At 40.3% G+C, this 17,716-nt stretch overlaps 1 protein-coding gene across 13 annotated transcripts in view; it reads left to right on the top strand.

The window, feature by feature from the left end:
- The window catches only part of TNRC6C (trinucleotide repeat containing adaptor 6C), a 555,652-nt gene that overhangs the window by 449,433 nt on the left and 88,503 nt on the right, over nucleotides 1-17,716 (top strand). The gene's annotated exons all lie outside the window — the stretch shown is intronic.

The following is a 17,716-nucleotide window of genomic DNA, read 5'->3' as shown; positions in this document are numbered from 1 at the left end:
CAATATTTAATAACTTAAGGAAAGATGTCTTAAGGTGATATAAGTGACCATGAAAAGGCTAGAATTTATTTTCTGTATTTCAAACAATTGGCCAAATGACAGCAGCTGTGACAGTATAATACCTTCAGGTGAATGGGTTGACAGGAAGCTTCTTCTGCAACTGGCAAGATCTCTCTGCAGATTGGCCCTTGGGGCTGATTAAATGTATGGTACACAATGCTTCCATGCCCTAGTCAGCCTCCACTGACCACAAACATTGCCAAGTTGTTGTATGAAAAAGATCGCTCTCTGGTATGCTTTCAGCCTCAGATTTGCTAAAATAGTATGCCTTTGTACATTGTACATTTTGCAAAGAGCAGCCATCATTTCAAAAATGTGCAGTTAGATCAAGGAAGGTGCTTTCAAGCTCTTGACAGTTTATAAGGTAGTTATTAAGTCTTCTACAGTACATGAAGTATTAGCAAAGCTAATGTAGTCTCCACAGCTGCAGGCATTTTCCTACAATGCAATAGCAAATCAGCATTGCTGGTTATATGCTGTTGATGACTGTTCTACTAATTTTTAGTGTCACTTTAAAAACACATTCTCCAAATAATTATTGCTGCATTTGATATCCAAAATGAAGTGTTCCATGCCTTATACCCTGAAATGTAGGTCTTGCACAGAATTTTGGAATCAAGCTATTTGCTAGATCCTTCATATGCCTTGCTTTAATTAATCTTAGTGGTGTAATTAAATGTTTCTTTTCCAAATTCCATTATTATGTTCATCACATTTTTTTTGTTTAAATGTTACTTTTTGTTCCTAGTTTAAATGGTAGAGAGATTTTGGCATTCAGAATAAAAAGAGCACTTTTAATGTTTTGTAAAATATTAACTATTATAATTAAGTTGTGAAAATACTTTCATTCTAAAATAGCAGCATGATTAATCTCTCCATTCCCTTTTTTCTTTATAATATGTTCTGCTAGGACTTTTATTCTTTCAGGCAAACATTATTTGTAAAACCAAAATAAGGCAGCTGCTGGTATAGCTTGTTCGTTTTTTAAAGGATTGGTTAAGATTTTGTTATTTAAAGCAATCATTTTCATGTAGATTTTTCTGTGACTAGTAGTAGTTTTATTTTTATGTATAAAATATTACTGTCAAATATATATGCACACACACAAATATCAGATGCGATGGTTTTTACAGTGTTTATCCCTGAGAATATGCTGCTTTTCTGAAAAAAAAATCTGTCTTTTCAAATTTTAAATAATGCAAATTTCCAAACTACTATTGTTCTTTGAGAAAATCTGTGGGCCAGAGGGGCATCTGATTTCTTGGCATCATGACCAATGTCGGGTTTAGTTCTGCCAAAGAAACTTTCTTTTGGGATGCATCCACACTAGAAATTTTTTTGTTTTGTTTTTGTTTTGTTTAGGTAAAATCTTAGTGAGGACAAGGCAGTGTGTCATTTTAACACATGAACAGGTCAAGGTAGACATTAGGCTATTCCCTAGTTACCATGTGTTAGGTACCAGATGGTATCGCCACATCCCCCTCACCATACACACAGTTTTTTCGTAGTGAAGACAGTTTTAGATTAGTTTCAGGAGTACTGAGTGAGCCAGGAGACCTGATATCTGCTGTGCTCCTGAATTATTGTGTGACCCTGGGCAAGTCTTTTAGACAAGAGCTTGATTTTCAGAGGTGCAGAATCTGCAGCTTCCATTGGAGTTCTAAGCTCTCAGCCATCTGTGAAAATCAGGTTCTTAACCTTTCTGTGTCTGCTCCACATCGTGTATAAAATGGAAATACTTACATTTCTCGCAGATAGTGTACGGGATTATTTAGTTCGTGCAGAACTTTGAAATGAATGCTGTAGTAACTGCTCTTTTGAGTCATCTCAGTCACCAAAACTAGGCATTTTTGCATCAGATCAATTTTGAAAAGACAAGCATTTAGATTTAAGTTCTGAGAATAGATAAGTCTTAAATGATGTAGCCTTCTCAAAAGCAGAATGGCAGGTGAAAGTAGTGTGACCTTCTTTATGTTCTCTATAGTACATTTGATAGCTGCCTGTGCAGAGTCTATTGTTAGGAAAAGCATAGCTTCTACTTGTTAACAGCAGTACTTCTACAAAGAGTTTGCCTGAAATTCATTTCTTCAGGGACTACAGTCAAGTGAAAGAACCAATTTAATTCATACTGTATGCTGTAAGCTTCTTAAAGGTCACCTGGAATACCACATTTTACAGTAAAGCAGTGAGATGCATTAAAATGGGTTCTCAAACTTTTTTGCTGGGGCCCCCTTGGAAAATATTTCATGCTATGATGACTCCCTCAAAGAAGTGAGGACCTCCAATGACATGCCACCCTTATTTCTATACTGCTGCTGGGGGCAACATTGCTTTCAGAGTTGGGTACCCAGCCAGTAGCTCTTTGGCCACCCAGCTCTGAAGGGCTCGGGCTATCAGCCCTGTATATTTGCTGACAGCCAGAGCCCCAGCATTCATTGGGGCTAACAGCTCGTGACCCCCTTATAATAACCTGGCAACCCCCAGTTTGGGAACCCCTGTATTAAAAGAAAATTAAAATATTTTGGGTCATGTGGGAAACTTGATGACACTAAAAATTATTTATGCTGAAAAACAAAAGTATTTGCATATACAGTAAGTGATGAATGAGTTGATTTTATTCACATTTGAAGAGGCATTATTCTGTGTTTTATAGGGTTTTTTTCCCCATACAATTTGAAGTTGAAGGGATCTGAGAGAACAGTGTTGGTTTTCAGAATTGACTATTGCATTGCAGAAAAGGCAAGAGTTTTTTCCCTGTACATTGAAATTTATTTAAAAATCCTTAATACATTTCCTTTATGTTCTAGTTTTTTATTTTAGAAACATGTATAAATAAAATTATCGAGATTCCAAAATCAAAGGTAGATTCATTGTTTAAAGAGTTACTTGAGGCTTGTCTACACTTACCTCCAAGATCTGGTGGCGGTCGACCGGAGTTACACAAGCTACGCACAAAACTTGCATAACTCCCGTCGACTGCTCTGGTTCTCTTCTGCGTGCCGTCTTCACTGCACTGGTGGGAACCGCGTTCCTGTCGACGCAGCGCTACGCCACTTGAGAAGGTGGTCTTAATACGTTGATTTCTGGATTGACTGAGCGGGTCTTCACTGACCATTCGGTCGATCCAGAGAAATTGATCTGACAGCGGCGACTTTGAAGCCGTCAGTGTAGCCGTAGCCTTGGATTGTACGTTTTCTGTGATAGGGGCTATCTTGTTATATATTTACATAGCACCTAGTACAGTGGGATCCTGGTCTATGACTGGAGCTCTTCTGGAGCCCACAATGTCTGTTCTTATTGGATGTGGAGCTTGCCAAGCCAATTTGTCGTTGCCTCATCAGTGAAGTGCAGAACCCTCAGACCACCATCAAATCTGATCAGAGGACAGTCAGCAGTGGACAGTGTCTGCTGAGTTAGCGGTTTTCTATTGCACCACACTACAAGCATGGGTGAGAGTTCTTTTTGTTTAGAATGTGACCACAATGAATCATCACTGTGATTTGTGGTCTGTTACTGTCCAGTTAAGTTCTCATCCATTTTCAGCTTTTTTTGCACACAACTTTATAAATTGTACTCATGTGACAATATTGGCTTTCAGCTGCTAGTAAATAATAAATAACAATAGTGAGAAGTGGAGTATTGATGATACCTATCACTTTTCAAACATATTAACCTATTACATACGCAAAAGCAGCACTTAGTCATTGAAACTGCCCCCAAAACTCATTTCACACTTAAACACCATTTAGTAGGGTTGCCAACAGTCCTGTATTGTAAGGGATATCCATCCCTTATTTAAATAAAAAATTGCCTGTCCTGTACTAAATCAGTACAGGATGCCTTTTATCCTGTATTACCTCCTATGCCTGCTCTCTCCCCTTTTGTAGGCACTTACATATGTGCTGAAGGGTAAAGCAGCCAGAGTTCATTGGTTGCGTCTTCCCTCAGTAAAACAATTCTGGTGGTTGCCCTATACCACAAGAGGCAAGGTTATAGGGATTGCAGTCAGGCGGAAGGGCTCTTACTGCTGCACACAGCTAATCTCAGCTGAGTCGGGAGGCAGGACCCGGTTGCACAGGTAGTTGGGGTGAAGAGATGGGTCTACTGCATAGTGGGAAGGAACAACCCACCAACAGAGGAGGTTTCTGGGGCCTAGTGCTGGACAGAGGTCTAAGCCTTCCACCCTAGAGGCTCTTCCTCTCTGTGCATCCGCTCTTCTTTCTCCTTCATCCTCCAACCCTCATCAGTAGGGACATCTGATTTCTGTCCTGTATTTTTGAAATGCAGTGTTTTCAACCTAAGCTTACAATATGGATGCATAACAGATTTCCCAAGGATTGCTAAGTCCAGTAGCCAAAACTTAGAGGCTGACCATGGGCATGGGCTGGCTGTGAAATGTCTAAGTTCAGTTTTAAGCAAATCATGATTTTACAGGTTAGTTGACATGTTTCTGATTAACCAACAGAAATTTCCTGCCTGTTCTGCAGAGGCTGCCCAATGACTTTACTTAATCAGTGTATTTCCCAGTTACAAGCCACGACCTCTCCTTAACCAGTATCACTCTCTTGATGCTACTGAGGTCCTCAGCAGCACCCCCTCCACCCCATCAGAGTGGAGGTTGCAGCTATGAACCCTTATCTAGTAGACTTTACACTCTTAAGCAGGGTGGATTGATTTAAATCAAGGTAAATCAAGAAAATCATTGATTTAAATCAAGTTTCCCACTGATACTACTTCACATTTCTTAAACAATGGTGCAAATCTGATCTCTAAAACACGTTAATTTACAACTCAGTACAGCATTTTACAACATCTAGGAGAGGTATACTTTGTGTAATTTTTTAGATAACTCGATTTTTATTAATATAGGAAATAGTACATTATACTCATTACCTGTGTCAAGCTGCAGATGCAGTAGCAATACTTTAGGAGTGGTAAGAACTAAATCTCACACACAAACACAATAGCACTTATATTTTATTAAACTAAATCTTAAATGTTATATAAATATTTCACATTTGCAATTGCAGTAGTCTCCTGAGTTGCCGGCTGATGTCTGTCCTTAAACTTTTTTTTTTAATTTTCACATTTTATTATCTCTGACAGATAAGTCATCACAACACTAACCGTATGCTGTCCTTAAAACTTCTACAATTAGCTCTCCCCCACTCCCACTCATTTTTATTCATAGACTGAAACAGAAATATGAGTTTTCCTGCTTTTTCAACTCCTGGTCGATTTCTTAGCTTTGAGTGAATAATACCAAATGATAAAAATATTCTTTGTGCCTGCAGAGGAAGCTACTGCTGTAAAAAGTTGACTTAGTAACTGAAGGAACTCTGTTTTAAGGTGCCTGGCTAATGATTTCCACCAATTCAGGAAAGTGACTTTGTTCAGAACATCATCAGTAAACATGTACTGTTTAAATGGTTCTGCTCCAGCCCTGAAATGTATTATGACTGGCATAACTGAGGCATGAATGTGAGATGTCCATGCCATGGCGGCAGCATCTTCTTCAGAAGTTAGGCAGCTATCTTTATATCTGGGGCTGAGAATATAGCAAGAAAATGAGGTGGAGTTAGTGCATGATCCATTCGCTTCTTATTGCCTGCAGTTTAACTTTCTGATAAGGTATTTCTTTCTTCAATGTCGCTTGAAGTGCCTTCCAAATTTCGACAGCATCAGCAATGCAACAACAATTTCTCTGAAGTTTATTTAAGGCTATGGATATAGGCTTCAGTATACTGAGCATATCCTCTACATTCTTCTTTAATCCAGTGTTAGATACTTTGAATGAGATACTTCCATCTGTTTTATTAGTTTTCTTCACAAAGTTTTATGAGAATAGGCCAGTTCTTAATAAATTAAATTCAAAACAATCACAGAATTCCATCGAACATCTTGAGGGAGAATTAGTTTGGATCCTCCTGCTCTCTTCAGTGAAGCTGAAGCAAAATGGTTGTTACGGAGGTATTTTTCGACTTCAACAAGATTTTCTTTTATTCCTGGAGAAGACGTACTTATGTCTTTGGCTAAAAGATGCATTAAATGGGCACTGCAGCCGTATATTATTAAGGAGCATCCTTCTGTTTCTTATTCTAAGTATCTTCTCATCTTTGCCACATTTGCAGCATTGTCGGTGACAAAACTGCGCACATGACAGTTGAATTTGTGTTCACAGTTTATTACAGCTTTCATTGCCACTTCTTTTAAATATTCTGTTGTGTGGGCATTTCCCGATGTATCTATTGTTTCTGAAAGATATGCAACCCCATCTTCTGTTGTCACACAGGCATATATTACTGGATCATTGTGTACAATGCTCCACCCATCAAGGCTTAAACTGGCAAATTTCCCCTCAGTATTTCTTGCACACTGCTCAAGTTCCTTCTCATACACTGTATCTAGTAACCTTCCACTAATGTCTCCTCTATCAGGTGCAGTGTAGCCTGGTCATAGAAACTCGACCATGTCAATGAAGTGTTTATTGCTAACAATGCAAAAAGGAGAATGTGTGGCATAAATGTAGTGAGCAATCTTTTCATCTATGGTGTCTTGTTGGTTTTTGCTGGTCTGTACTACAAACCCCATCCATGGTGGTGGCTTTACTGGACAATTGAAATCTTTTGCTTGCTACTAATACTTTGTTGTTTGAAATATGTTTAGTTGCGGCACTGCTACTAAAAGTACCAACAGATGACTCTGAAGTTGTTGCAGATAGACAGTAACAGTCAAAGTCTCTTATGCTTAAATGGAACACTGAAACAAAATTCAAAAATGATTTTGAATAGTTGTTCTTCTCAGTTCTTCTCACTCTATCATTCAGTTAATCATTTACATTTTTTCAGCGAGGATGCAGATCCGATTCCAAATTACCAAAAAAGCTAAGACTGACTGCACTTAGAGTGCACTTCATTTTGGAGTAAGCCCTATCAAACTCACTGGCCCTTCTGTTTTTTGAGAAAACAAATATAGGATGGGGTTCCCTTGGGAAAGCTGAGTTATGCTGAAGTAAAATAGGGACTAGATTTATGACATCACCATTATGGTCTGTGGCCATGATGTTCCAAAATAAGGGGCATGTATTATGTAATATAAAATAAGAAAATGACGCCCAGTGGCAACTGGCAACTCTAGATTTCTCTTACTGCAGCTTGTGTCTTTCTTTGCACATATGACTTTAGTCTGCTGAGAAACAGAAACTTGAAACAGAAATTGAAAGCCCAGAACTTTCAAGAAGCAAGAGCTGGTAGTTAGGATGGACAGACTAGAGCCATTAATTCATTTTTATGGGACTGTAACTGTAGGTTTAGCCTTTTTGTGATGAGATTTAATTGTAACTGTTTTTTAAACGAGAGAGAAATTTAGTATTTTGATTTAAAAAAAAAAAAATCTTTTTTTAAATGTTTTTTTTAATTGATTTTTATCCACCCTGCCCTTAAGGGCTCTGTGCCAGTCTTTCCTAGCAGAATCTGGTGCGGACCTTGGGTGAGGTTGGCCTTGTTATTTAAGGCAAGATTAGCATGTGTGACATGTTTGATATAAATCAGCAGGATTTAGATGTACAGCAGGATTGGGTTATGCTCATATGGCTGATTATAAATAAGTACAAACATTTAGATGAAGACAGCCAGAAAACAAAGGCTTAGCATGTCCACAGAATAAGCTTCTGGATCAGTTTTGATGTAATTTTTGTTTCCTGAATTATTAGACAGGTTAAAAAATCTGTAAAATTACTTAAGGTTCATAGCATCATGGCTGCAAACAATGTGATGGATATATGTTTATTTAGAATCTCACCAAACATTAAGAGTAGTGACTAAATCTAAGACAATGGGCAGACCAGACGTACAGAATGGCTTATAACTAGGCTTGAAAGGATTAGATTTGAATCAGTAAATGTCACTTTCACCATACAAACACATGCCAGTGATGATGATCATAATTTACACATAGGCAAAGTAAGGAAAAAGACTTCCTGGGAACTTAATTTGATTTAACAAAATCTACTTTGTATATTTTGACGTGTTGGTTGTTTTAATGGTTATAATTTTTGACTCTGTGTTTACTATCATTAAATAATTGTCTGACCCTCTAATTTTCACAACTGAAAATTTAAATCTATAAAAATCTGAAAAATGTTTAAAATAAACATAACTACTATCCAATGAAAAGATGAAAAAATGGAATTTTACAAAGCCTATTTATAATTCAAATCTAAATGAGTACTCTGTCCCAAGAGTATATTGCCGTCACTAAAGAGAGGACTGTCATATCTGCTGTACAGAGGAAAAATTTGGTGTTATAACTGCGAAATATATGACTCAAAGATTGTAGCTGGCAATGCATATTTCCCACACAGAGAATATTGAGAATTTTTCATGATTTTGAGAGTTTAATATTATGCATACTTAACTGGTATTTCTCAGGGAAAATTTTTTCTTGGGTTTAAAATTAGAAACTGATAATCAAGAAGGAGATAAAAGTGGGGATAGCAGCAAAAACCACAAGTGAATCTGATTTAGTTATTTAAATGTAAAAGATTTGTGGAGAGCATTAAAGTTTAAATACAAGGATTATTTATATAGTATTTAATTTGTTTATATACATTTATTTCTGTAATATATAATATTCAGATAGGATTTTTTTCTGAGTATCCTATGAACTGTTCAGTACATTTATAGAAGCTAGTGCTCTTTCTTTAGTACTGTCATAATGTGCCTTGGTCTATCCATCTGCCTGCCCAGAGAATGTAAGATAACACAAACAGTACTTTGTTGCATCTCTTTCAAAAGGCATAATCATCACCCAAACTGAAGAAACTTTTAGCAGGCTAATACTATTTCAACAAATCCACATTCACTTGTATTACATTGAAAACATCTATTTTGGATCAGCTCTGTAATTTAAATAGAGTACTTCTCCTATTGTAGTCAGCAAGGAAAAAGATGGTCTCTACTATTCATGGTATGAAGAAAAATAATTTGATATTTCCAATACATATATTGTTGATTATTATCCTTATAGCCATTCCCTTCTGTGTGCCTGCAAAAATCTTCAAAACTGCAAAATATGATGTACAGCCTTTGTATAGAAGATGAGATAGTGAATTTGAACTTAATGCTGTGACTAGATAGGTTCTTTGGACTACTTACTGTGCTTGGGGGTACTATAGGGCTATTATTTAGAAAAATGCCCTTGAGTGAGAACTATTGCATAGAGGAACAACTGTTAGTTCATTGTAACATATCCAGTGTTTTATAAAATCAACTATGTGCTCTTAGCTGTGAATTAGTAGAGTGATAGGAAAACTTGGCATTTTTGTATGACAGTGCAAAATAAAATAAAATAAATTCCAGAGAAATGTGGTCTACATACATAGAATACATGTCATTTACAGTCAATAACTGAATAAATCCATCCCATTCATGTGTTTAAAACAGACCTTGTAACTTTAAACATTTTAATTTATGTATACAGTGAATTACTTGAAAACATGATCAATTTCTAAACAAACTGCTCATACATACACATGGATCACATACATAGTATGTACAAGTATATCTTAAAGTGGAATTCTTGAGGTGTGATACAGCATACACAGTTATTCATTTGATAACTTTAAAAGTAGTGAGTCTATTTATTCCCTTGAAATTGCTTTTTAGCCAGCACACACACTTCGCTTCAGTGATAAAGGAAGATTATTTAGCACTATTCTGAAATTAGGTATTAAAGCGAAATACTGCTGCATCTGTATCTTAATCTGACCATTATCGATAAAACTGGTTGAATACGCTATTGTTTTTTTTCTTTGTAATTTAATTTTTTGGTTGTGGAGAATAGTAAAGCAATTTTATTCTAAGCATCCTTATATTTGCAGTTTTATTTATTATTTTAGCACAGCCTTACTTTACCAGGGATTTAGCTTTGACTTAAACTCAATTAAAAATCCAGGAAACTTTTTCCAGTCACACTCAATTGTGGAGAGATAAAACATTCATTTCACTTTATCTCCATTTCCCAAGTATGCATTCCTGAGTTATGTTAATTGCTATATATATATTCCACTATTTTGTGTTTTGAGCTTCACAAATGAAGTTACAAAGAATGCAAGCTACACAAGGTTTGACATGAATTTAATTGAATATTTAGGGCTCATTTTATCCTACACTAGGAGAGGCACACTGGTGTGTGCATGTTCATGCGCAGCTCATTTCCAAGTTGCAGGGTGAAGGGCAGCATGTACATGAGGCAAAATTGAGTTTTTGATGTGCTCTATTGAAAAGATACATGAGATTATATTAACTAATTTGTATATAGGCCTATGTTATAGTTTTGATCCAATTTATAAATTGCATTTAAGCATAACTTGATATTTTAGCTGTCGTAAGAGTTATTGTATATATTTAGGCATGTATTAAGGTTTGAGGAGGTCACACTTCTTCGAGGAGTGTCCCTGTGGGTGCTCCGCTGTAGGTATATCCATGTCCCTGCACCCCAGATTGGAGATTTTAGGTAGCAGTGGCTGTTCACCCCACACATGTGCTCTCCCTGTCTTGTGCTTTGCCTTGAGGCTGTCTAGCGCTGCGTGGGCAAATGGTCCTCATTTCCTTGTCAGTGGCGCTTGGCCTGAGATGTAGCATTAGTAGAGTCCGAGAGACTTTATTTTAGTTTGTAGAGTAGCTAGTAGAATTTAAGTTATATAAATTAATACTTCCCCCTTTTATTATAAACAATTTTTTTGTGGCTTTCGAGAAATTATCTCCATCTCCTTACTGATTTTGTTATCTTCTCCCCTTGTGGGGGGAACAAACCCCAAGAAAGGGCATGCCTAACTCTGCGCAGTTTAAATGCTGTCTCTCCTGCAGTGAAGCTGTTCCAGTCAGAGACAGCCATTCACAGTGCTTTCACTGCCTAGGAGAATCCCATATACCACAAAAGTGTACTTCCTGTCTGAAGTTGAAATCAAAGAAAAGAAGGAGCCATGAACTGAATCTCAGACTCCTCATGATGGAAAGTTCACTTAGACCAGCCTCTGACTCAGGACTTCCCCAGAGCAACAATCCCTGATGCAACCATCAACGTCCACAGGATATCAGACTCCAGTGGATTCAAAGAAGAAATCTCCTGAGTCCTTTCCTAAAACCTCAAAAAAGAGGGCTACAAGTCCCCAGATTGAAGAATTGACTGGGAAAAAGAGATGCCTGGCAAAATCATCGTCCTTGGTACTGACCAAGCCATGATGCAGTACCTGAGAGATGTTGGGCTTCTCAAGTACAGGTACCAGCAGTGAGCCTAAAGACATGTGGGGCACAGGATGAGAGGCATCGGTAGCGTCAGACAAGAGAAGCAGTAGAGATCAGACTTTTTCTTCTAAAACAGCACTGCCAGAGACAAGCAGAGCCTGGGCACCCACCACTTGCACCGAGTGCCATCTTCTGGCCCTTCATTGGACCACAGAAGACTACAGGTAACGCTGACTCACTCGACACCAACAGGCCACTCTTTAGACATACTATCAGTACTGGTTACCACCATGGTATTGCAGGAATTCCATTTCTCCAAGGACTTCTTGATCTCAAATGCTGGAATTCCCGCTACTTGGTACCAGGGTTGCAGTACTGACCGCGTCCCAGTCTCCTGAATTCGCCATGGAATTCTCTCACCGAGACACTCACCATTGGCCTCCTTATCTGCCCCACCTCTATTGAGCAAAGAAGAGGGTGATGAAGAAAACATACCTTCTTCAGACTCAGTGCAAAGTTCCACAGGGCAACGCCAAGGGACCTGTCCCCTAAAATGCTTGCAGAGCCACAATATTTACATGACAGGCAAGGCCCACCTACTTGGCATGGACACCCTTGAGTGCCATCACTCGTATATCCTTCGCACCACCCCAGTGGCCATATTGGGACCCATTGGCAGCTTATAGACACAAGGTCTCTAGGAACTTGTGTCTCACATAAGGATAGAGCAGTGGTCCTCAAAATTTTTACCCTGCACACCTCCCCGCCTCCCTGTTTGCCCCTCAGTTGATCAGAGCTGAGGGCTGCAGCTGGGAACAGGGCCCTGGTTGGTGGGCTGAGGTCAGGGCTGAGGATGGAGGCTGTGAGCAGGGCCACAGTGTCCAGGTGCTGCAGCTGGAATCCGGGTACCAAGGATGTGTGGCGGGGAGGGACCTGGGGGGCGGTAGGGCTGGGGCTGCGGCTGGGGGGGAGGTAGAGCCAGAGCAGAGTTCGGGGCAGAGTGGCGTTGGGAGGTGCTTTCTCCTCATCCCTCATGGGGGGCTGGTCCGGGCCTTGACACACCCTTCTGAATGTTACTCCGCACCTCCCTAAGGGGTCGTGCCCCACCGTTTAGGGACCTCTGGGATAGAGGAAAACTTATCTCCCTTAGCTTCCTTTTTTAGACCCCCTGATTTTCAAGAAGAGACCTTTGAGGAGCAGGAGGCAAACCTGGGTAAAGAAATTACTCCAGCAACAAACATTTCATCATTCTTTGCAGATGAAGCCATGATGCCTCCCCCACCATCTATGGTAGATGACTTCAAACAATTTCAAGACCTCACCAAGAGAGTGGCAGACTCACTTCAGATTCCCCCTTGAAGAAGTGAAGGAGTTGCAGCACCAGCAGCTGGACATATCCCCCATGCTTCCTCATCAGCTTGTATTGCACTTCTGATCGAGGCCGTACTAGACGCAGTGAAAATCTGTCAAACGCTGCCCATGATATCCCCACATGCAAAAAGCCAGATGAAAAAATATTATGTTCCCTCTAAAAATGTGGACATTTTTTCTCTATCCATCACCAAATTTCCTTGTGGTAGATACTGTAAATGAATTTGGCAGACAGCACTATGCTAAATCAACACCTTACGACAAGGATTAGAAAAGACTGGATTTATGCAGCAGGAAATAGTAATCCTCAGTAGAGCTCTGCACGGATGCAAAAATGTGGATCTGCATCTGAAAGAATCACCTTGTATCCTACCTGCGATCTGCACTCCATCTTTTATCTGTATCCACATCTGCACTGCACTGCACCCCAGCAGCATGCTATCTCACAGTGCCTCTCAGGAGGAACATCTGTGTGCGTGCATACATGTATACTATATATAGGATCTCAAAGGTGGGGAAGCAGCTGTTTCCAGCTCATGGGCTATGAGACTGCTTCACCGCCTTCAAGATCATAGAATCATAGAGTTGGAAGGGACCTCAGGAGGTCATCTAGTCCAACCCTGTGCTCAAAGCAGGGCTAAGCTCAGTTAAATAATCCTAGTGAGGGTTTTTGTGAAGCCGTAGCTTAAAAACCTCTAAAGATGGATCCTATCTTCCCTTTCTCCCACATCCCCTGTATACAGAGAAAGGGGAGGTAATAGATCAAGACAGACAGCAAAATCTCTTATACTTCTCTCTAAGCAGTTTAAGCAGCCAAGCAATTTAGGCAACCTTTCCCGACTTCACTGCCGGATCAGGTCAGTTGGAGAGGGAGGTACCTGCTTGTGCAGAGTAAGTCAGTATTGCTTCCTGACTTACTTTGCTGAGGCAGCTGCCTCCTTCCTATCACCACAGTGGTGATAGGAGTGGGGGATTTTGCTGCCTGTCTTGATCCGTCACAGGGGTGACCAGTCTAACTCCCACCACCCCACTGGGCAGAATCCTCTAGCCCCACCACCATGCTGCAGAGCAGAAGCGCTGAGCTCCCCATCCCAGTTTGGTAGATGGAGAATGGGGAGGACATAGGCGGCTTTTAACTGTAAAAGAGCCTCATGCGGCTCACCAGCTACAGTTTGGCCACCACTGATTTATCATTTCCCCTTTCTGTATATTTGAGGGGTGGGGAGAGAAGATAGGATCTCAAAGGCAGGGAAACAGCCTCATAGGCTATGAGTTGCAAAAAGCTGCTTCCCCACCTCTGAGATCCTATATTTAGAGCCCTGCGCAGATACAAAATTTTTAACCGCATCCAATCTGTGATCTGCAAAAATGGTCTGTGGATATCTGCAGATTTACAGGGTTCTACTCATCAGCAACCCTGCAGTTTAGGATTGTGAATTATGTGAAACTCCGTGCCTTTATTGAGCATCTCCCAAGTGATCAAAGAGAGCAGTTCCAAGCCATCATTGCTGAGGGTCATATTCTGGCAAGGACAGCACTGCAGACCTCATTAGATGCTGTGGATATAGCTGCCGGCTCCATATCAATTGCGGTAGTAATGAGGAGAGCTTCATGGATGGCTTCACCTTTTCGGGACTTCCAAGAAAAGTCCAAACAACTGTGGAAGACCTTCTATAAGAAGGATCCAAACTCTTCGCGGAGAAAATACACTTCACTCCATACATTAAAGAACTCCAAGAGCCATGTTACATTCCCTGGGGAGCTACAAGCCTGCACAGAAAAGAATACATCAAATCGCAGGCACAAAGATCCCACCCAGTCCAGTTCCCTCTATTCCAGAGATGCTACGAACCCCACTGGAAAAGACAATGGATACAAAAATGAAAGCAGAGAGCCCTCCCAAACTTCAACTGTTCAGTCCTCAATGTTGAAACATCAATTCTGAGACATTGGTCAAGTCCCCAAGCTGCTACTCTCACTAACAGGTGCTGCAAAACTTCAAATATCTACCTCCTTTTGGACACCACCTTATTCTTTTTCAACACAACTGGGAAAAGATAACATCAGACGTGGGTACTGGAGATCATCTCCAATAGCTATTCAATCCACTTTACCTTTCTCCCTCCTACCCATCTTCCCTCACTGTCCCTCTTCAGAGACTCTTTTCACAAGTGCCTGTTATGTCAGGAAATAAATAGTCTCCTAAAGCTTGGTTCTAGAGAACCAGTTCCCAGTCAACAGTGAGGGAAGGGTTTCTACTCCAAACACTTCCTGATACCCAGAAAAAACTGAGGATGGAGACCCAGTCTGGATCTGATTAAAAAAAAAAAAATATGTAAAGACACTAAGATTCAGGATGGCTACATTAGCAGCAATAATTCCATTTCTGGAACATGGAGACTGGTTCTTGGCCCCCGACTTACAAGATGCTTATATTCATATTGCGGTTCAGCCATCCCACAGGAGGTTCCTGAGATTCACCATGGATCAAGAACATTTTCAATACAGGGAGCTTCCATTCGACCTATCATCTGGACTCAGAGTGTTCTCGAAGGGTCTTTCTGTGGTAGCGGCCCATCTTTGCAAATTAGGAATCACGATATATCCGTATCTAGAGTACTGTCTACTCAAGGCATGATCTTTCTACAATGCCATGTTAGCCATGCTAAAGACTATAGACATATTCATGCAGTTGGGGCTACAACTGAATACTCAAAAATCAACTGACCTCCAGTGCAACATCTAGAATTCATAGGAGCTTATCTAAATGCAATGAAGGCCAAAGCCTTCCTCCAACTATACAGGTTCAATAACCTAAGTGTCTTAATTAACACCATTCAGATCAGCCCCCAGACCTCAGCCAGAAATTGCCTTCAACTACTAGGGCACATGGCAGCAAATAACTTTGTAATAAGTTATGCAAGACTCCACATACATTGCCTTCAAGCATGGCTCAAAATAGTATATGCACCAAACAGAGACATATTGAATAAACTGTCAGTGTGCTTGACAGTCAAAGATTCTCTTGAATAGTGGAAAGATCCACATAATGTCAGCACACGGATCCCCTTCATGCAGCCACTTCCAACATTGATACTGACAAAAACATATCTTTACTGGGCTGGAGAGCTCATCTAGACAATCACACGGTTCAAGGCAAATGGTACCTGTTAGAATCAACACTATATATCAATCTATTGTAGCTCAGAGTGGTTAGGAATGCTTGTTCACATTTCCTATAATTCATCAAGGGGAAATATATGAAAGTCATGATGAACAACATAGCATGTATGTTCTACATAAACCACCAGGGAGGAGCGAGGTCACCATCCCATTGTGCAGAGGCAGTGAAACTATGGAATTGATGCATTTGGCACAGCATCATCATATCAGCCGCCTACCTACTTGGTGTGCAGAATACCACAGTGGACACCCTCAGCAGGACATTCTCACAGGAACAGGATTGGAAATGTAGTTCTCCACAAAATATTTTGGCATTGGAGAGTCCCCAAAATAGACTTCTTTGCCGTGACCAAAACCAAAAAATTCTTCCAGTACTGCTCCAGAGCTGGTCTTGGGCATCATTCGCTAGGAGATGCCTTCCTCTTCCACTGGAACGCTGGTCTCCTTTACAACTTTCCTCCAATTCCTCTCATATTGAAAGTCCTGCTCAAGATAAGAAAAGAGAGAGCAAAAGTTACTTTCATAGTTCCCATGTGGCCAAGACAAACATGGTTCCCATACCTTACTCAGCAATGTGCCCACCTGTCATTCTTAAGTTCCTTCCTCACCTCTCTCAGAACGCTGGACAGATCTGCCATCCCAATTTACAGGTTCTCTGATTCAAGGCATGACTTCTTGATAGTTTGAAAGTACAGAGATGTCCTGTATGGAGAATGTGAAAGAGGTGCTGTTACACATAGCAGAAGAATAATGACTCGTCCCAGATATGCAGAAGTGGAAAAGATTCCAAATCTGGTGTGACTCGAAACACGTTATCCCTACATCCTGCCCACTCCCGCTAGTACCAGACTACATCATAGGTCTGAAAAAGTCAGGATTATCTCTAAATTCAGTAAAGGTACATCTCACAGCCATAACCACTTTTCCTCATAAGAGAGACGGCTACTCCGTATCCTGTCATCCTACAACAAAAAGATTCTCACAGGTTTGGGTAACCTCTTACCGCAAATCAGATGTTGTACACCAACATGGGACCGTAACCTGGTTATCAAGTGCCTTACAAAGCCTCCTTTTGAACCCGTGGCCACATGCCTGCTTATGCATCTATGTATGAAAATGGCGTTCCTAGTAGCCATTAGTTCGGCTTGGAGAATTGGGGAAATATTGGGTTTAATGTCATGCCCACCCTTCACAATTTTTCTTTTAGGGATAAGGTCACACTGAGACTATACCTGAAGTTCCTCCCGAAAGTATCCTCTGCTTTCCAGATAACCAATTTATTCACCTCCCAACCTTCTTCCCAAAGCCACACCGTGACAGGAGAGAAGCAATATTACATATACTCGATTGTTAGGAGAGCTTTGGCATTCTATTTGGACAGAAACATTTTTTTCAGAAAATCTGAATTATTCCTTTTGATTGCAGAGATGTCTAAAGGATCCTCAATCTCGAAACAGAGACTCTCTAGATTGGCTATTGAATTGCATTACCTATTGCTGTTGTACCCACAATCTACAAGCTCTATCTGGAGTTCGAATTCATTCCACAAGATCTGTTTCCACTTCTGTAGCTTTCATCAAAAATGTTCCCGTCACAGAAATATTCAGGGCAGCAACTTGGGCATCTGCTCATATTTTTGTGGACATTATGCAATCACCTGTGACTCTACATCACATGCTATGTTTGGATCTACGGTATTACCATCAGTACTAGAACTCGACTCTGAAGCCCCACCCCTCTATCGGGTACTATTGTAGAATCACCTACAGTGGACCACCTATATTCAAAGAAGAGGAGGTTACTCACCTTGTGCAGTAACTATGGTTCTTTGAGATGAGTCCCCCCCAATCAGTGCT

The sequence above is a fragment of the Emydura macquarii genome, unplaced genomic scaffold (genome assembly GCF_026122565.2).
Source record: "Emydura macquarii macquarii isolate MOO-44397 ecotype Brisbane River unplaced genomic scaffold, CSIRO-AGI_Emac_v2 contig_1230, whole genome shotgun sequence".
NCBI classification, from domain to species: Eukaryota; Metazoa; Chordata; order Testudines; family Chelidae; genus Emydura; species Emydura macquarii.
This window is presented reverse-complemented; position numbering and strand designations above follow the sequence as displayed.